General features: G+C 41.6%; 1 protein-coding gene and 1 pseudogene across 3 annotated transcripts in view; both read left to right on the top strand.

The window, feature by feature from the left end:
- CELF2 (CUGBP Elav-like family member 2) overlaps positions 1–21,492 on the top strand; it is a 718,856-nt gene that overhangs the window by 153,024 nt on the left and 544,340 nt on the right. For all 3 annotated transcript variants that reach the window (XM_036227159.1, XM_036227131.1, XM_036227123.1), the window contains exon 2: positions 13,173–13,210. The gene's annotated coding sequence lies outside the window, so the exon portion shown is untranslated. The remainder of the gene's footprint in view (positions 1–13,172; positions 13,211–21,492) is intronic.
- Positions 13,538–13,656, top strand: LOC118609036 (annotated as a pseudogene).

Below are 21,492 nucleotides of genomic sequence, written 5' to 3'. Positions count from 1 at the left end.
TGATCTCAAATTAGATTTAATGAAGTAGAGCCTGAAAAAGTGAGAGTATGTTGGAGCAAAGGTCTTAACTGAGGTTTGCCTGCATCCAGAGTCCTCATACTTTGGTGTGGTCACTAAATCCCTGGGCATCCTATTTCCATCTTCACGTTCTTCAGGAAACATGTCATAGTTACCCCAGATGGCTCTCTCCGCTCCTCTCCATTCAGCAGCTGCTGGGCCCGGTACACTCCTTGGTTCTACCACAGTCCAGCCGGTATTCCATCTCTGTAATAGTTGCAATCAATTCCTTCAATACGTTCTTTCAGACTAAGAAAATGTCTTGTTTTTATTTATATTCCAGGCATCTAATTTAGCACTTGCAGTGCAGTTAAGGAAACTACAAATGTTTGATAAAAGAAAATGAATTAATTAATGGAAACTTTTGTATTTTTGGAAATTGTTATCAAAGAGTATGGCCTGTGCTACATTTCTTTTTTTAAGCAACTTGGAGAATTGATTCATTCATATTCATTCTCTCTCTCTCTCTCCCTCCCTCCCTCCCTTCTTCTCTCCCCCTCTCTCTGTGCCCAAGGTAAACCTAAAGTAAATTGAACACACGTGGAACACTCAACACTCTAGAATAGATGCACAGGGATCTAAAATATTATAACCAATCACTTTGGTCTGTCTCTGAGCTAACTTTGTTATAGTTTCTGTTCGATACAAGTTTATGATCAAAATAAAACTCAGAAAAGGATGTTTAAGTTAAAGTATACTTTACATACAGTGAAATGCTTGATCTTAACTGTGTTCTTCCATCAATTGTGATGAATGCAAATCAAGGCAAAATATTCCTATGACCCCAGAAATTCCTTTTTCCCCCTTTCCTGTCACTCCCAAGTCCTCCTCCAGAGTAATCACTGATATCATTTCTGTCACTCCGGATTGGTTTCATCTATTCTAGACCTTCATTTAAATTGAATCATAAAGTGTATACATTCTTGGGTCTGGCTTCTGTCACTCGGCATCGTATTTTTGGGATTCACCTAGACTGTTGCACACATCAGTAGTTCATTCTCTTTATGGCTGAGTTGGATTCCATTTTAGGAACACACCACACTTATATTTCCATTCTTCAGTTGATGGACATCTGGATTGTTTCTGGATGTTGCCTTTTACGAATAAATCTGCTGTGAATGTTCTTGTGCCAGGCTTTTTGTGGACACATGTTTTTATTTCTCTTGGATAAATACCTAGAGGTGGAATTGCTGGTTCCCATTGTAAACATATATCTGCATTTTGCCAGATGGATTATATGCATCTCAGTTTTAGACTGTTCGAGGCATATATAAATTGTCATAATTGTCCTCCGAATGTGAGTGTGCTGCAGTAGTAGACGTAGTTTCCATGTCTTGGGTCATGTTCCCTTGGGGTGGAGGCTGAGACAGGGATTCTTGTGGAGGTGATCTGTTGACGGAGGGCTGTGGGAGAAAACTGTGGGGCAGAGCAGGAAGCAGGGTAGGGCGGGGACGAAGCTAAGCCCAGCCTTGTCCTTCTCCCACAGAAAGCCCTGGAGCATCTTATCTTAAGGTAGGAGAGCTGGGCCCCTGTGCCCACACTGCAGTCTGTCATTGGCTAAAAGTAGCCCCCTCCCAGGAGAATAGAGTGTGCACATAGGAGGTAACCTCAGAGGCATCTCTCGAGTTCTGTGACTCCTGCGGGGGCCATGGGTGAGTCATCAAAAAAGAGAGAAGTTGGGAACTAACAGCCACACCCACAACAACTAGGGAGCGGGAACACTAGCCTGGCCAGGGCATCTGGGCGGGGCCGCAGCAGCATCTGCTGGACCAGGTCAGTCACTAGAACACACAAATTCTCTTCCTGCCACAATCTACCTGCACTCTTCAGGATAGAACAGTCGTACCAAAAAAATTCACTCAGACGTTACTCTGAAAGGCTTACCTCCACGGCCCAGGTCAGGAAGCTCTAGCTGACAGATATCTGTCCAGGCTTGGTAAACACCTGAAACCTTGCACAACAGTGGCTGCCCCCTCTGACCTTCTACCTGGTGACCTTGCCCTTTAGGGTGGTGTGGCTGCTCTCTGAGACCTTTCAGTGCTGACCTAGCTCCTAGTGATAATCACTCACCCCTGTGTCCTGGCTCCTCACCACTTAAGACTGCAGCTTCGTAGGCCTAGCAGGCTTGACAGGAGTATGAGGTAGGATGTGGCACGTGACCTGGAGGAAATGCATGTGTCTGAGAAGTCTCATTTCGTACTAAAAACCGACCTCTCCAATAATAAACCTGTCTTTGGAGCAAGTGGTATTTTTCTTTGAGGCATATTTGAATCCTAAATTGACAAACAGATTTAAAAGTAAAAAGGATCACAAAATGATGAAAAATTAATTTATCCTTTCCAGCCGAAGCAGCAATGGTGGGAGGATCGATAAGCAAAGGGGACTTAGGAGCCACCACATGATCTTTGCCACGGCAGCTTTGCTTTCTGATGTGTTAATTGGAGTGCACGTTAACCAGTCACCAAAAGGGAGGAATGTCGCTACAACATCTTAATGCATCCATGGCAACTCAGTGTCGAGATGTCTTTCCATGACCCTTGTGTGAAGAAAGCCTCATCCCGGCTCCTCAGTCTCTCTGCTGTTCTGGAGGGTCTTATTCTCAGAAAGATAAGGAGCCATTGTTCCACTTCTTAGAAATGAGATGGTGGTGGGAACAAGGGCTGTTATTGCAAACGCATCACAGTTTATTATTTCCATCAAAGAGAAGAAGGAAGTCCTCGGGCAGGCTTAGCTGAAATATTACAGGGGCTAAAGGTGAACTTGAAAAACCTTTGATTTTAAGCTTGCAGCTGCTGTGTGCATTCGAAATACTGTGAGGAAGAACTTGCCCAAAAATAACATCCATGAAATTGAGCAATGTTTATGAGTCTTCGGTTATTTCTCCGTGGTTGTTCAAGAGCCACAAGTTAATACTTGGGGCCATCCAAGTAGAATAGTCTCATAAGTCACAACTCCTCTCCAATTTCTCCAAAAGAATAAAAACACAGAAAAATCAAGGTGATTTACACACTGATTAAGAGGAAGTGTCAAGAGCCCACTCATACTCTTTTCTTGGTCACACTTAAAGTATTGCGACGTTGATGTTTTGGCTACTAGAGCTGTCCGATCCATTTGATAACTGTGGCCCCAAAAATGTGTATGTCAGCAGCTGCACCAAGGGGAGAACAGGAAGGGAGACATACCTAACGTTCATTATTTCTCACATAACGCCCCGTTGTCAGAAAAGAGAGTAAAGCAGCTAGTGGATACAGGAAATTACTTGGTAAGATGATAAGGAAAGCCTCAAATGGCCGTCCCATTGAGAATTCTCTTAAGGTTGACTTAATGTTTGAAATGACTGATTACTGATATCAGAGACTCATGTCCCTGGCCCTGAGTATCAGCCTTTCCCTGAGAGATGAATCACAGCATGTAGTAGACATATTATTATATTTCTAACCTAACGGTTGTGACATGTTATCAGAGTGCAGGTAGATTCTTGAGCATATCATCTTCCGTTTATTACCAGTATTTAACCTATTGGAACAAAAGAAATCCATTTTGTCATAAGTGACATTTTGAAAGAGATATTGATTTTGAAAACACATTTATTTAGCTTTTTGGAGCTTATCTCAAAGAACTTTGAACTCTCAAAGCAAATTAAGGGGAAAAAAAACCATCGAAGATATATGCATATTAACATCCTAACAGTAAAAAAATAAATAAAAAAAAATTGAATCTGTTCAAAATCTGGGTAGCAGATAGACAAGGCAAAAGCATGAAAACACAGTTTTGGTGGTTCTAGCAAATCACAAGCTGAAGATAAACTTTCGGCAGCTAAAAATGGTGGATATGTTGATACAGTGACGATGACAGCAACAGTGACGGCTTTAGAATGAGATGAGGCAAGACAGGAAACCACTACTCAATTTTAATATTCATCGTAATGCTCTTTATTGCAACCAGTTTGGGGCACAAGTTTTAAAAAATGGATATAGAAATATAACCACAAAGTGCTATAAAACGAGCTCTGTGATGAAAAATTAATGATAATGGAGATATCTTAACCTGGCAAAGTGAAGCTGAAAAACGGCCCTTAGAACAACCCTTGGATATTTGAAGCAATAAGACAAAGATACAAGTGGATTTTCTCTATTTTTACAAAAGAACGAGCAAAAGAAGCGCAGGAGTAGAGTTTGGCTGGAAATTGCCACGCATACTCTTTTATTTTAACGCCAGGGTGGGCTATCAAGGGAAAACTTGGGATCCTAGAAATCTTTTAAAATAGCTAGATAGAAAACAAACCAGGATAGAAAACCATCTGAACCATTCGCCTTCAATTCTGCAAAAAATACAATAAACCGAGGAGAATTTTTGTGTTCATCTTCATGATAGTAGCCCCGGGGGTGCGGTTTGGGTGAATCCATCTTAATATGCATATCTTGGGCCTGCATTCTCTTCCTCCCAAAGTCGGATATGAGTCGTGTAAAAAATTATTGAAGTAGTTAAGACAGTTTTGCAACTGCGGGGAGAGATTCACATTAACTGCACAAACGAAAATCATCATCATTCCAACAAATCAAATATGCCCAAGGAAAATAACAATACCAACAAATGAAGCCAGTGTGAAGCCACTCGGCACTGTGGTACTGGATTAATCATGTTGCTCTTGGAGAATTTAAAGCTTTTAATCATGGAGTGCTGCAGTCTTTGGTTAAAATTCATGGGCACTTTATGGGTTTATTTTGGCCCCCAGGACCCCTGTATTGTTCACTAAGTACAATGAAAACCTGTTAAGAATAAAGAATAAAAATTAATGTCAAAATGAATAAAGGAGCCGAAAAGGTCAAAACTTGTTCCTAGGGCCAAGGAATACGCCTGCCTGTGGAAAAGACCGCAGTAATCAAAATTAAGTAGAGAGTTTATGCCCATAAATTTGTGGAAATAGCAAAATTGTCTGCAAATTGGCTTTTCAATGGCTCGGCATTACAAACGCATAGTATGCCTAGACTGAATTGTGGATATATGTCCACATATGTAGAAACAAGAAAGAAATTTCTGTTTTTTTTTTTTTGGAATCCACATACCTTTAAATGTCTCTTTAATTATCTGTCCTTCAGAAGATGGAGAGCAAGCAGCCACCCCTTAGAAGACCCACGTCTAACCTAGATGGATAAACCTACCACCAGGCATTGCAGCCTCGTTATCTAATGACCTTTAGATCTAATAATCTAATCGGTATCCAATTTGTAGTCGAAAATAAGCATAGTACTGATATAATAAAGAAAACATTCTGTTTATTTAATTCAAGTGTCACTGGTCAGTACTCAGCTCAGCCTCAGGCATCCAAACATCGGTGGCAGCTCTGCCCGCAGCCCATACCCGGCCTCGAGCAGCCATGTCTGCTCCTGCAGCGCAGAAGAAGAGGCCGAGATAGGTCTCACGTGGTTATGGGGGTAGCAGACAAGGAGGAAGGGGTGCCAGGAAATGACGTGTCTCAGAAACAGCCGAGGTTCCCACCCGAAGGGGAAAGCTGTGTGGCAGCATGAGAACCTAGTTCACCTTGTCACCTGTTTTCAGGGCTTGTTTGCATGTTTGTTTGTTTGTTTAGAGTACATGTGTGCACATACACACCACGGCATACATGTATAAGCCAGGAGCCCTCCAAAATAAATCAAACAGGAACATGATGGAAGGACGAATAATAGGGAAAATGGATATGCATTATGGGCAATCAAAATAAATCCCTGTTTCATTAGAAGATGTTTTAAGATGTCAGCTTGGAAGGCGCCATGCTGTTTGAATAAATGAATTGATCCACTGGCATTATGGGTATGGCCTTAGTTTTGGTTAACGTTATGCAAACAGCTGACTTTTAAAAAAATTATGTGATGGAACTCGGAAAAATGTTTCGGGTCAGCTTCTTATTTTAGCAACTGCCTATATCAGTGGATGTTGTGCAAATTGACCAAGCATTTGTTTTAGAAAAAGTAATAGATTCAAAATGTTTGCCTGCATTTTGTTCCTTCTGAGTGAATGAAAGAAGAGTATGGTTAGTGACTGTGGGCTAATGTTCTCAGCATATTGAAATGGAGATATTTTGAAGCCCAAAAGGCCACAGGAATAGTTGCCAATCTAGTCACAACTATAAATCGGTGTTGAAATATTTCCTATAATTTAAAGAGCGTATAAGCTGGAGGTATTGAATATGTTCCCCAAATTTCAAGGAGCCTTTTTATTTTTATCTGCAGGAGCAATATTACACTTATTGACGGATCTTTCAAGCACTCTGCAGTGTGTGGGCTTATGCAAATTTGATTTTTCAAAGGTGCTTCTGTGAGTGCACATGCATTAGCCCCCAATCTGCTAGAACACCTGGGATAAGTGCACAGGTGGAATGAGATGAAGGTCAGGTTGAAATAAAATTGAGCCTTTCTGCTCGCTCAGGGCATAGCTTATACCATTTTCCAGTCGGGAGTGTTCTGGGCATCTCGGAATGGCAGTTCATTTTAGCTTTTTACCCTTAAAACTAACCCCGCGATTCTCTGCATGCCCTCACCACTAGCACAACCCTTTCGCCTACATTAACTGCTCAAACTGTGTGCCCCGAAGAGGCACAGATTCACAAAAGCAGCCATGCCAGCCAGTCCTTCAGTCTTCTCAACTGTTCAAAAGGACAAAATGGATCATTCAGGCAAAATGCCAGTTTAGAGGGAGAGACCAAGATGCTCAGAGATTTAGAATGAGCATCTCTGTAGTTTTACAAATCTCTCTGACCATTAACATTTTAAGTTTTATAGCAGGTTTAATATTTGATAAACCGTACGTATTTAAAATGTACAATTTGACAAGTTTTGTTACGTGTGATCATGCTCAAGGTCATTGCCATAACCAAGGTAGCACCCCAAATTCTTCTCAAGTTCCTTTTTAATCCTTCCCTCTCACCACTCCCTGTATTCTCCAACCCCATCCTAAAAACGATGACTCTAATCTGTTAAGGAGGCCAAGCCAGTTGTCCTGTCAGAATGCCCACCTTCTGGATTGGACTGGTAGCTTCTTCTCAGTTCCGTAGTGCATCCGTCTACCTCTCACATTTCCTGTACAGTGGTAGGTGTATTTTGAGCCTTGATGGAGGCATGTTAAGCATTTCTGGTTGAGAACAAAGCTCGTATTTCGTGAGGCATCACGTGAAAGCCTCTTAATATCTGCTTGAGCCAACTATTTCGATCTTACTTTCCCTGACATCAGCTTTTATTTGTTGTTTTGTTGTTATTCTTTGCTTTTATTAATTATTTTCCTTAAAAGTTGCATATAAAAAGTCTAGCCACTTGAACATTATTATTTGGGTGATAGTTAAGGAGGTTTTAACTTCGCTTCTGTTACAGAACATTTTTTTGTCCACCCTTATTCACTCCTCACTGTGAAGAGAGGCCGCTTGATAGGGGTTCATGGGAGTAGACGCGGACGTGAATGAGGCTCTCTCACTGAAAGCAGTGTGGCCTTGGACGATTTCCTTTTCTCTCTGAGCTTCACTGTTCTCGCTTCCCAAATGGAGATTAAAATGTCAGCCCCAAACACCTGAAAGGTTGGTTACATGAACCAAAAGAGCTGATATATGGGTTGACATTTTGTGAAGAATGAAGTCCTAATCAAATAACAGTTTTTATTACGCTAACACTCCTTTGAGGTAAAGAGGAATCCTGGGTAACAGCAAGTGACTTTACAAAGCGAGGGAGCAGAGCATTATCTCCCACTGTAATGGATCCCGATTTAAAATTAGCAATGCCTCACTAGGAGCCGGGGCCGAACTCATAGAAGGATAAGAGCCTACAGCTCTGTCATCTGACATCGATCCCCACATGCAATTTACAGACCACCCACTGGATCCTGGCTTTTCTCAACACACCCTCTGCTTACTGCCATTGCTAATGCTACCTTTTCCGTTAATGTCTTCACGCAAGATGTAGTTTCCTTACCCTGCAAACCCCGGACAAGGTAGCCTGAACTCCTCTTAGAGATTTTACACAATTTTGATAGTATATTACTGCTACATATTTAACATTGCATGCCTCTTGCAGATCAGAGCTGACTTAAACATAGCATATACTCAACGTGTATTTGTTGAATTAAACTGACTTTCAATCCCAGACTGAGTTTCCAGTTACAGTACTAACATCCTTACTGCCTGGCCAGCCCAGCTGTGACCATTAGACAAAACAGATCACTCCCCAAACAACGAATTATGACCAAACACTGATTTAGAAAAATAGGTTATTTATAGTTTAACTCTTAGAGTTTTAAAAAATATGAATGCCAAATATAAATTGGGGGGAATTTAAATCATTACTATCTTTATAATTAGTCATTATTCTAAGGCCTGGATGAGCTACATACTTAACTTTTATTGCCTCCGTTTATTAACAATATAAAGTCTTTTAATATAGTTTTTCTAAAAAAAGCAGACCAGGTTGGCCCAGCTGCTCATGGTTTCATTTGAAAGATGTAAGGCAACGACACCTGTAGCAGTTGGGAAAGAAAACTTCCAAGATTATTCTCTGGGGACTAATTAAAGTATCCATTTACATGATGTTACTAAAGTACTTCATAAGGTCATGTCATTTACCTCAGCGGTCCCCAACCTTTTCGGCACCAAGGACTGGTGCTCCGATGAGAATCTAAAGCCCGGTGATCTGAGGTGGAGCTGAGGCGGTGATGCTGGCTCTGGGGAGCGGCTACAAACACAGATGTTGCTTCGCTCACCCCCCTGTTCCTAACCAGCCACTGGCAAATAGCAGTCTGTGGCCCGGGGGTTGGGGACCCCTGATTTGCATCCTCAAAATTGTATAGAAGCTAAGTAAAAATCATTTATACAAAGGCCAAGTGAGTCTTACAGCTCACGGACAAGGTCACTGGGCATAACTTTGCTACTGGGTGATAGAACGTGTGGCTGATAAAAGATCCTGACATTAAGCCCTCGAATTACATGGGGATGTAGAAACCAACTGCCCTCTTCAGGAGCCTGCAAGCAGTCCTAAACTGTTTGGGGCTATAAGACAAAGAGAAATGTAGTATTTCTGTAAAGTTCTCAGAGACCATCAGCATCAGAATGCTTAAGTCCTTATTGAAAACGCACATCCCTGGTGCCTCAGCAGAGCATGTTGCACCAGTCTCTCTGGATTGGGACCTAGGAATCAGTTTCTACACAAGTTGCATTCCATGATTGTAAAATTTCAGATCTGCCGTTCGTGCACCCCCGCTCTGACGACAAGAACATGCTGTGGTGCCTCCCATGGGTCCGTCCTCCACAACCATGTTCTTTGCTCAGAAGCAGCCTAGTGCTCATGCTGTAAATGCCCCAGAAGTGGCCCACTCAGGCTTCAAGGGATCCCAGCTGCTATCTGCTTAATAATGAAACAAGTTGCCACAAGGTCAATTTTATTGAGTTGTTCAGTTGGCCAGAACAAGCCAGTGATCAATGAGTGGCCTGATTATTTAGGGCCATATGAACAGTGGAATCAGGTGAAGTCAGGTAATGTAATTACCGGGAACCGACTTGTGACAGTCAATCCGGGTGACTGTAGAAAGGCAGTCACTTGATATGATAGACCCAGTGAGTTTCTGTCCTCAGCCTATAAGCATGCCTCTGTCTGCCTGGACCTCTGATGGAGGGAGGTCTGCAGCAAAGTTCTGCTTCTTTGGCATACTTTGTTCTACACAGCTAGTTGCCAGCCATCTTTATGATCGTTTTCCCTTTGGGACCTATATTTATGTTACTTCATAGGAGATATGTATACCCATGCTCCCAACATCTAGCAAAAAAAAGGTTTCCAAACTGTGTTGATGTTTAGGTTATTTTTAAGGTCACTAAATTATATCTGATACCTTACGAAGTTAAATGCATACTTCAAATGGTTTTACTTACTGTGGCCAATTACCACATCTGTATTTTTGGGCTGTAATCCCCTTTGTCAAGCCCAGAGCCCTGGTAATCGCTGCAGGAGTTCAGTGGTCTGGCCATAAGGGCCCACGAGCTGTGTCCGAGCTGCTCTCCCTGCACGGAAGGGGGCAGAAGGTGGTCCTTCCGTGTGGCAGCATTGCCCATTCTGTGTAGACGTACAGTGACTGCAGAAAGGCCAGAATCTGGGCCTGAATGGATCCAGGGTACGGGGGACTGACAGCTGATGGGTTCAAATCCTCCCTGAGGTCCATCAGTTTAAAACCGTTTCCCTAGGCACACATTAGTCCCAGAACTGATCGAGGTGCAGAAAAGGGAAGAGGAATCCCAGCTCCCGTGTGGAGGAGGTTCCAGTCACTGTTCAGATCATTGTGACCCTACTAGGCAGTAGAGATTTTGTCATTCGATCTAACCTGTACACATGAGGTTCATTCTGCTGCAAATAAGTCAAAACGAGAAATCTCATTCTCTAGTCTAAAGTACACATATTAGCAGTGGGACGGAATTCCCAAGACTCTAGAAAATAACAAATGAAACAAATTAAAACCGCTATTTTATCACAAGACCATGAGAATTGTGATTATAGTCTTTGAACAACCAAGTGGCTTATTCCTTCATGAAAAATAAGTAATAGGTCTTGAGCAATAAGACTAAGGACAAAATAATCTTTTGTGTAGCTGAATACTCTCATACACTGGACCGTGTGTGTGTGTGTGTGTGTGTGTGTGTGTGTGTGTGTGTGTGTGTGTTAAACTAATGTGCTCTATGGAGAGTTTTTTTCTTCTTTTTTAATATTGAGATATTATAAATATAGGAGTACATAAACGTATATGCACAACTTAAAAATAATTATATGTCTATATGTATTTAACCACCATCAGATCAAGAAATATAATATTGCCACCATCCTAGAAACCACATGTTATGCCCACCACCCAACCCTGATAACCGCTAGCATGTGAAGTATATGTATATAGGTGTATATACAAATAAAAAATGAATATATTCTGCAGTATTCAGGGGTCCCCAAGGCCACCCTCATTTCTGACACCATTTGCAAGCTTAGAGTTCCCTAGACCCAGCCTCAGATTCTATAATTTGCTAAAAAGACTCACAGAACTCATCAAAGCTGTTATGCTCACAATTATAGTGTATTACAGAAAAAAGACAGGGATTAAAATCAGCCGAGGGAAGAGATCCATGGGGCAGGGTCCAGTAGGTTTCCAAATACAGAGCTTTCAGTGGTCCCCTCCCAGCAGAGTTGTGTGTACAGTGCTTACTTCTCTCAGAAATGTTGTATGATCGTTTGTATGCAGTACTGCCAACCGTATAAATTCACCCAAGCCTTGGTGTTCCGTTTTCCTTGAGGCTCAGTCACATAAACACAGTTGGTCATCTGCAGGCTGACCTTAGCTCCAGCCCCTCCAGAAGTCTAACTGATCCTGCATCATCCAAGGCCCCAGCTGGGGGCCATAAAACACCTTGATGGCATGGGTTATCCGATGGAGACCAAGGTCTCCAGGTAAACAATGACATTATCAAGTAGGATATTCTAAGAGTTTAAAAATTATCTCCCAAGAGCCAAGGACAAAGTCCAGATCTCTCTTCAGGCAGTTAATTCTTTACTGCACGTATATGAATATGTCTTTCCACTAAAAATACAGTTTGGTTGTGTCTGGTTTTGATCTTCATATAAATGCTTAAGTATTATACGCATTATATGCATACTTCATATAAATATGTAAACCTTTTAAATATAATGTAAATTATTTCACGTGTACTTATATATTGTGTTTTGCTTCTTTCAAGAATTTTTTCTATGTATTCCATATTGAATGAAATTTCTAGATAGTCTCATCCAATATTAAAGAGAGTCTTGAAGTCTTATTATAACATAAATAAGGGGTTTGATAAGTAACTTGGTGCAGCAATGAAGCTGGCCTAGAACTTCCTGCACAAACAGCCAAGTGCTGCATTTGTTCATGACTGTGTCCTTCGTGGTCTACAGTGACCAACCTGAATGACACCAGAACAAAGTACAGACCTTCTTATTTTAATCGTCTGAAAAACTATTACTCACCTATCTATATTGATCAGCCTCAATTATTAGGATCTCATCACAGTACTCCCCAGTACCCCCAACAAAGGTGAAATCAACCACAGCTTAAGTCAGGGGTCAATGCATTTTTACTTTAAGGATCAAGGAGTAAATATTTTATGACTTTAAGGGCAAATCTTCTGTGTTCCAGCTACTCATCTCTACTGTTGTGGAATGAAAGCTGTTGGCTATGTTCCAATAAAACTTTATGGCTACTGCAGTTTGAATTTCATATAATTTTCACATGCGATAAAATATTATTCTTTCGTTTTTTTTCCCCAACCATTTAATAAGTTAAAAACCATTTTAATTCATGAGTCATATAAAAACAGGTAGCAGGCTGAATTTGCCCCCAGAATAGGCCAGCAGATTCAGGGGTTCTGCAATTGGGCTCAAGTTTTCCACTTACAATAGAATATTCCTCACTGCTCCTAATTCATCAGTCTTATACCACTGGCAATCACAAATGGTTTATGACTTATCTGAAATATTTTAGAACCCAGTTTGCATTGGTTGGTCAACAAATTTTACAATAAGCAATTTTACAGTAAAACATTGGACCAGAACAACTAGCTAATGTTCCAGATTTTACCACCTAAATAAAACAAACCAAGCAGATTCCCATAATAATCCTCTGACATTAAGCTCCTAGATGGAAGGGAATTCATTTTCATCCTCCCCAACACCCCAATTCAACTGATATGGATGAGATACAGGTAGATAGCCAATATCAAAATCCCCAAGGTAATATAGATAAACCCTAGTAAAAATCTTACGAGTATGCATGTGGCAGAAATCCGAAATCAATTAATACAGCACTATCATTTTACTCTGTTGAGAACTGAACGATTCCCCACCAATAAATTTCACTCCTGCCTTCACTTACGTCAATGAGCACAATGAGAAATTCGTAAGAGCAAATAACACAATATTCATCTGACTTACTTAATTGGTATACATTGCTTTCCTTTCAGCTTTATCTTTAACAAAAAAAATGAACAACTTTTTAAAATCGTACAATAGTGTAGAACCTCTCAAAATCAAGGACTAAACTTAATTACTTCTGCTTTTTTTCATCTTCAGGTCTACAGAGCTAGAAAAGGAGTGATCCGGATAAGCAGGTAAGAGCTTGCTTCTTTTGCAGACTGAATGTGGATTGCTTAAAGATACTTCCTAGAAGGTAGTGATGGTGGTTTACTCGCTTGGATTTGATTTTTTTTTTTTTTATGCTTTCTGGTATATAAACATTTCTGATGTGTCTCTGGATTTATATCTTCTGGATTTTTTTTCTTATTTACTATTGAGTCTGATTCATTGTCTCTCTGGATCACATTTATATCAAAGCTTACTTGTTATTGGGTATTGGCATTTCTGGATGACCATTTGATTTCATATTCCTATACTATTATTGCTTTTGTTTTGTTTATCAAAAATATTGGCTTCCTTTAGTGTATGGCCATGCTACTCTGAACAAGCCCAATCCCATCTGATCTCGGAAGCTAAGCAGGATTAGGCCTGATTAGTACTTGGATGGGAGACCACCTAGGAAGACGAGGTGCTATAGCTATAAAAATTTAAAAAATAAACAAACAAGGGGTTGTAAGCTGACAAGGTCCTTGCAACCTGTGAGGTCAACCAAGGGTTGCCTTGCCTAAAAATAAATAAAATAAAATATTGGCTTTTAAAAATACATATTTTCCTTAAACCTATTGGAAGACTGGTTATAAAATTAGGTCACTGGGTGTAGTTTTGAGGTTGGGAGCAGTAGACTATATGCCAACTCCACTCCTGATGACAAAACGGCACATCATGTGCACATTCTGCCTGTTCATGCCACTCAGTAAAACTGTGCAGAGGGATCATGTTTGTTTTTGCTTCTCTGCTATTTTGAATATCAAAATAACAATACTCAAGTTTAAAAGAATAATGAACTTTCCTTCTTAAATAATTTAATGTCGGGCACTTTCCCTACTGTCGCATCTCTCTATCCGGACCTAGAGAAGACATAGGCACTGCCCATTTTTCAAAACAGCCCAGAAGACACACAGAAACTAACCAAGCATTTTCAAGTCATCCGCGCAGAGAAGCTATTCAGAATCCTTTCCCTTCTTCTCTTTGGATTTTAAACATTTTTGCAGTTGAATTTTGAGGGCCACACACTCTGGAGCATTGTCACTGATAAATGATTCCTATTAATAGCAATTTCATTCATTAGAGCTTTTAAATTCATTTCAGTTTTGTTGATTTTCATGCTCGTGTTTCTCATTTTTTCAGTGCATTCCATTTTTTAGTTTCTTTTCAATGTTTTAATCCAATTACCAGCCCCGTAAATAAGCATTTGTCACATCTACAGTAGGTGCACTGAACTGTGAGTAGAAGTGATTTCTGATTACAGACAGGCTAATTTTCAAGGGACAAGAGGAACAGAATGCAGTGAACTGCATAAAAGAATAACGGTAAATACCTTGTCAGGTGACATATGGCACAGATTTAGAACGCAGATGGGAAAGGAAAAAGTTACTTCATCCTAAAATACTTATGTCTCACGTGGATAGAAGTCACTATCTGGCTCCTTTATGATCCGCTCGGGCATAAGAAGAAAATATTTTCTATATCTATTGCTCAGGAGTGTTCATTAATATGAGAATTAGCTTCTCCGATTGAGAGGTTGACGGAAAGCAACCTAGATCCTTCAAGACCCTAGAGTTTTGTCAGCCCAGCCGATGGTGAAGGCCGTGAGGCATGAGTATCTCCAGGATCTCTGCATTTTCAATGTCTTATCCTTGTCCTTATTTCTTGGTCCCCTCTCTTCACCCCTTTTTAGAATTTCTACCTTCGTGGCCTCCTGGTCCCCGCCCGCATCCCGACCATACACAAATCTCCCATACTTTCCGCACCATGATGTGTGATTATTAGTGTTTTAAAAAGTTATCTGTGCCCTGGGGGAAGGGGGGCAGTGTTGGTGGAGAACTGTGATTGTTTTCATATGAGACAACAGATGGCAAATATTCTAGGTAGTAGCAGGATCATCACAGATCCCCTAAAATTACGGGGTCGCACTACGAAGTGGGTCGCTCCCTCATCAGTGTGAAGGCTGCCCAAGAGTGACTGTTGGGGGCGGAGTCAAAAGCAAATGAGTTTGGAAACTGGTTCTGCTGTTTCCTGGGCCCGTTCTCACCTGGCACACGCGTGGTGGGCGTGGGGCGGCGTGGAAAATCCTTTCCCCTGACAGAGGAGAGGGTGCAGTGAACCAACAATCACAAAGAACGAGAGCTTTGTCAGTTAGTCCCCTTCATCTCAAGGATGGATATCCTGCTCTGAAGCTCCTAAATCAGAGAAACGAGGTCAGAGGCTACAGAGTTTTCAAGAAAGCCAGCAGGCGCAATAGTAGCCACAGCACTAGAAACTGCTCCACCGAGCCGTTAGCCATAACAAGATTCCTACATAGTTATGGATTCTCTCTTCCATCACAGCAAAGCTAACAAAGACAGGAGGTTTAGATGCAAATGGCCACTAGAAACCAAAATATAAGTTTCTTAGGAAAAACCCTTGAAAGGGTCGTCAGAGCAAGTCAAACTCAGCGATAGAAAAGCAGGTAAACGCTTCATTTTCTCTTCACATAGCATGAATTTGGTGAGCCTGTGGGAGTCGGGGAGCCAGGGCTGGGTGGATCGTCTCAAACTTTGCCCGTTTCCCCGCTCCCCGCCCAGAGGCCAAAGGACCTGGATCAGACATCCTCTTCTGATGGTTTTATGTGGTAGAGTCTGACTCTACTCAGTAATGCAGCTTAACACCTTTTTTTTTTTTAGTTCTTTAGGCAAACATTAAATCATAAAACTTTGCACAGTATTTAAGAGACATTTAGCTGCCAAATGATGAATAAAATGGGTGATTTAGACACTGGAATCCAAAGCTCGATGTCACTTTTATTATCTCATTTCATTATGTACTATAAAATACAGAGCTATAACTTATAATGACAATGGCAGTCACACGCAATATATTCTGTAGATTCACTTCTAATACTAGCAGAATGTATTTGAGACAGACGATACAGTCCATATACAACCAACCCATAAAGCTTTTGACTTTGGTTTCAAAGGTTTTTTTATGATGTCTTAGAGAGCTAGACCTAGAAAAATCAGGAAATGTTCTCTTGAATCCCCACTTAATTTGAGGCTGACTTTACAGCCAAGGACCCCTACCGATAAAGCAGACTTGCAGATATGGGTGTGAAGCAGTCTGTTTCCCAGTAGATCGAGGGCAGGTGCACAAGCCAGGTAAAGAGAACAAATGCAGGAAAGACTTCAGCAAATCGAAACTGACGTTCAGAAGGGGAATAACCTAGTTCGGTTTTCTGCATTGATCAAATTCACTGAATCGTTGAGCCGGCCTCTTGCTGTACTCGAGGGGTCAGAGGGAAAAGGCCAGCTCTGAGTGGTAGTGGCTGTCACAGCAATCTGCCCAAACCATGGCTGCACACGCAGGCCCCTGCTGCACAACGTGACAGGGGGTCTTATTTGCGACCCCTCCGTCAGCATGGTAATGATATTGTGAGAAGTCGGCTTCATTGTTGGCACATAGTATTACATTCTTTCGATTTGTTGATAAGATGAGGGAATATTCCACTTTGCACGTCCCTATGCTATTTGCAGATTAGCTGGAAAGGAATTTGAAGTTATCACCATGGAAGTCTAAATCAGGAAGCTTTACCAGGAAACGTAATTGCTCAAAAAAAAATCCTGAACTTTCTGTGCGTGTGTGTACGTGTTTCCCAACCTTGTGTCCACTCCTCCCTTCTCCAGTCGAGCGGGGCGCACTCCCAATCTCAGCATCGGGGTCTACCCGTCAGGGACTGGTGCTGTGAGCTGGCTTCCTCATCTCCCTGTATTTGGGACAGTGAGTCTGCCTGGATTTCATGTTCTTGATTAAAGTTTAAATAATAGTTCTCCTACCTGAATCCCTTACCTCTGGTAACATGTACTCCTTAGTTGTTTTAGGACCCTGCTCCCCTCACCTCTCATCTATTTTGATTCTGTTTTCCTAGGCCTGATTTATGTCTGGGGACCACGGTTCCCTGTCCTGTCTTCGGACCCCTGAAAACACCCAATGCTTAAACCCTGGGGTCCCTTTTCCATTTCGGTATTTCACAGAAGAGTCTCTTGTAGAATCATTGCACAGACAGGTGTAGTTACAAAGCACTGATGCTGTAGTCTGAGCCATTTTTTAATGAATTCCCTCAGTCTACACCCAAAAGGGCTCCTGTGGAAATACTAAAGGTTAACTTTCCTCCACCTCAGCTTTGCTACTGGAATTAGCAGAGCTCATCTGAGAGATAAAGTTGCTCTTTAAAAATTTATTCCCTCTGCATTCATTTTCTCTTTCTATAAATGGGAACCTGGGATCTCATAAAAGTGAATTAAAATTATCAAATACTATTGAACCAACCTAATGAAAATTTTAACCAAAAGTCATTGTAAATTAGGTATGTGCTATCGTGAGAACACAACCCTTTGTCAAGTAGATATTGTTCTTACGTAAACTCATGAATGGGGACTTTCTTGAATAGATTACTTCTTAATAACATCAAAGAGTCACTGGCTGGGTGAATGTCTCCCTGGGTATTCACAGAGATTCTTGAATTTAAATCTCCGATAGAATATTATATTTGTTACCTTTACTAACGAGTTTTTCTTTCTGAAATCATTATTAGCATAAAAAAGTTAAATTTTGCATCTAAATTTTAGAATTAATGCTGCTTAAAAGACCTCCAGGGGTTGAAATTTGTCCTCTCAGAATGCAACATTTACATAATTTCTACTGCCCCAACATTTATTCTCCCCACTCCGCGGTCGATTTGCTACCTTAAGCTGGGAAGGGGAAAATGGTCACAACAGGCAGAATATCTGGGAATTTCTGCTAAGAGGAGCAATGGGCTTTCTCAAAGGACCAGACAGCAAAATCATGTCTTCCATTCAACATGTGATTTAAGCATCTAAAACCTTTATAGTGGTCCTTTCTAAACCACGTATTCCCAGCCAGGTATGGCTGCTGCTAAATACGCAACACTCGTCAACAAGTTTATCTAAATCGTTAACTCATTCTCTGAGTTGTAAGAATCAGTTTGGTTAATGTCATTCTGGAGTTGTATTTTTGTTTGTTTGTTTGTTTTGGATTTAGCATTTTGCCTGCATTCCTTTCATTTCACTAAGTGTTCTCTTATCAAGACGAGACCTGTAGGTCCCGTGATGTTAGCTAGGAATTACGTAGATGCCCTATTCTGCAGAACTCCGTAAGGCAGAAGGCGAAATGCCCGCTTGTAAACAGACCTGAGCCGCCTCTGCCTTGTAGGGAGCCATGAGGCAGTGCCATGGGAGTTCACAAACGCCACGCCCATGACCACCCTCAGAAAGACGCAAACAGCTCCTAGTCTCTGTCGTCCTGTGCTACCCGGATCCCGCCCAGGCCCCTCCTGTTTGCAGCTAACAATATTCCCAGATTTATGGGTGACCGTGTATCACAGTGGACTAAGCCAGTGGGGTTTTTGCTGCATGTCTAGTACAGAGAGCATCCTGGATGCAACACGGGGCCTTCAGTGCATCGCTCCCTGACCACTAAGTGTTCACGGAACCTTTACAAGACTCATAGCATTTAGCTTCCCTAGAAATTGAATCAACACCTTCAGACTAATCCATGATGATTTCACTGATTGTAAGAAAACGAATGCCAATACTCTCTCTGAGTGCCATGGCAATGTACCAGGTCATGTTATGATTTCCCGAAATCATAACATGGATAATTAGAACTAGCATTTGAGCAAACTTCATATTACTGTGAAATTTTTTAACACTTAAGCTAAGAGATTCACAAAAGTTACTCAAGGATAGTTTTATGCCAGTGGATTTGCTCCTAAGCGAACACCCAAGGAGGCCTGCAAAGCACCACCACACAGGACTTGCAGAGAACCCAGATAAGCAAATAACCAAGTGCGTGCCCCAGCTTTCACAGAGAAGACCCTGCAGTCAGCCAAATATTCTATGCAGAAGTGCAAGTTCTTTCTACATTATGTTACAAATTCATTGAAATACATATATTCTAACAAAACTATGTGTGTGTGTGTGCGCGCGCGCGCACGTGCACACATATTACATTTTTCTATTGAATTTTAAATCAAATCAAATCTAATGTGACTGAAATCAAATATGAAATTCCACAGAAAATATGTCCCAGGTTGATGTATTCAAGTACATGTTGGAAGCAGACAGACAGCTTTGGCGGCAGAACTCTGAGTAGCCGAGTGTGAGCATGAGGTGTAAACAGCACCCAGCTCCATGGGGCAGCAGCTGTGAGTTGCTAGGTGCTGTGGCATCTGGTCAAAATTATGGTTTCTCTTCCTATCATTTCTCCAAATTCTGAACCCTTTCTTCTTCTTCATTGCCCTGCTAGACTGGGGACTTCCTCCATGCCATGAGACTCCCTGACCTAAAATTCGAAATTTCCAGAACGTTGCAATGTCCCCTCTTGTGACTGGTTCATTACAGTGTCTGAGATGCAGGTGTCACCTCTGAGGGTTAGATGTGCTCTGGTCTGAAGTTCCCTTATGTTTGAGGCTTGAGTCATACAAAACAGGTATGTTTCCTGCCTATCAATTCTACAGGATCAAAATTATTGTAGATCTTGTTTAATAAGTTATCCATGTCTATGCTAAAGTAGTCTCTGACATATGATACATTGATTTGCCAATTTAAAAGCAGAAAACTAAGTCAAGAATGTCCACTCTCTCATCAAGCCTCCCCTCAGGATACCCCCACTGGCTGGCAATAGTGCAGGCCTTAAAGACAGAACACCTGGGTTCAAAATCCCAGGTCAGCCTCCACGAAGCTGCGTGTCCTTGGGGAAATTTTCTTTTGTTGTCTCAGTTTCCTCTTCAGGAAAATGGAGACTCACAGTATCTCCTGTCTCACACTGTGGTTTTGTGGATTAAATGAAGTATATTTAAGATGCTTGGTATCATGACTGGGGCATGTTATCATGACAGCCTACCTTAGAACAAAGCAAAGGAGGTAGCGATCAACATAGAGTAAGCATCCAGTCGAGTTTTGCGGCCAAGGTGAATAGAACACCCGCCTATGGAGAGTCATAAATGACAAGACAGGAGCACCAGCGACAGGACCTGGGCATCACCCACGTGGTCTTGTATTTTTGCAGGTGTTTTCAGATGGGACAGAGATGTGGGGAATTGGTGATCAGTCACCAAAACAGCACTTGGATGACAGCTGCCCTTTTCAGATAAGGAGGATCACAGAAAACCCATCTTACCAAGAGTGCCCCCAAGCTCTGCTTAGGGCAGGGTGTGGGAAGTAAGATCGGGGTAGACCAGCTCTCTAGGTCTTGGTGAGGGCGTGGTGGCAACTGTAAGCCTGGCGTGGTGGCAGTCATTCCGTCTCACAGATCTCGTCATACAGGACAGTAAACCTGCGGGGGAATATTCGCTTCAACTGGAAAATGGCTCCAGGAGACGATCTGAAGCCAGTGGCATTATTCGTGGAGTTTGAAGTGATAGAACAGTTTTCAAATCAGACTACCCTGTCACGTTATATAAGGTAACTGACTTCTTTGCTGTGACAGGCAGTGACCGCACCTGCATCTCTCAGGATGCAGGAGGGTCACGTAACAAAGATACAACTTGTGGAAGTGCCCTGCAGAGTCCTTGCTACAAAGTAAATGGTGCACATCCATAGCAGTCCTTTGTTTTCCCTAACTCCATCTACTCTAAAAAGGAGAAACCCTGCACTTTTGCAGAACTGCACACCCATTAGTTCTCTGGGTAACCCGTCCAGACTGTGGAGCAGCCTCCTCAGTGGACTGCGGGGCTGGGGCTCTGGCCCCACGGCGAGCTTGTGCGCAAGACGCATTTTTAGCTCAACTGCTCCCGACCGACTTCTGCTGTAGCCGACCTCACCTTACAGGAAAATTGGCGATGAAAGACTTCTGGTAGCATCTCCCTATTTATTATCAAAGCAAACAGGAAAAGACCGTGCAAAAATTGAAGAGCCATTTTCACACATGCCAGTGGAAGGAAGGGCTGTCTGGAGTTAGTGTTCCCAACAACACCCACGTAGAGTTATCAGCATCCTAACCATCACTCTGAACTGTAGAGTCCAGTAATGAATTCTGTCTTTGCCTGCAGTGTGGCTTCAGTATGATATATATATATATATATATATATCATATACTGGTAAATTTTTATTTATAACGTGTATATATACTATTTATAATGTATATATAACACATAATTATAGAATATACCAATAAATTAATATGTACAGTATGCCTAATGTATATACTATATACCTATTATGTAGTAAATAAGATGTATGCTATAGTAAATGTAGATTATATA

This window comes from Rousettus aegyptiacus, unplaced genomic scaffold, assembly GCF_014176215.1.
Source record: "Rousettus aegyptiacus isolate mRouAeg1 unplaced genomic scaffold, mRouAeg1.p scaffold_m13_p_10, whole genome shotgun sequence".
NCBI lineage: Eukaryota > Metazoa > Chordata > Mammalia > Chiroptera > Pteropodidae > Rousettus > Rousettus aegyptiacus.
Note: the sequence above shows the minus strand (reverse complement) of the source record. Positions and strands in the feature narration are given on the sequence as shown.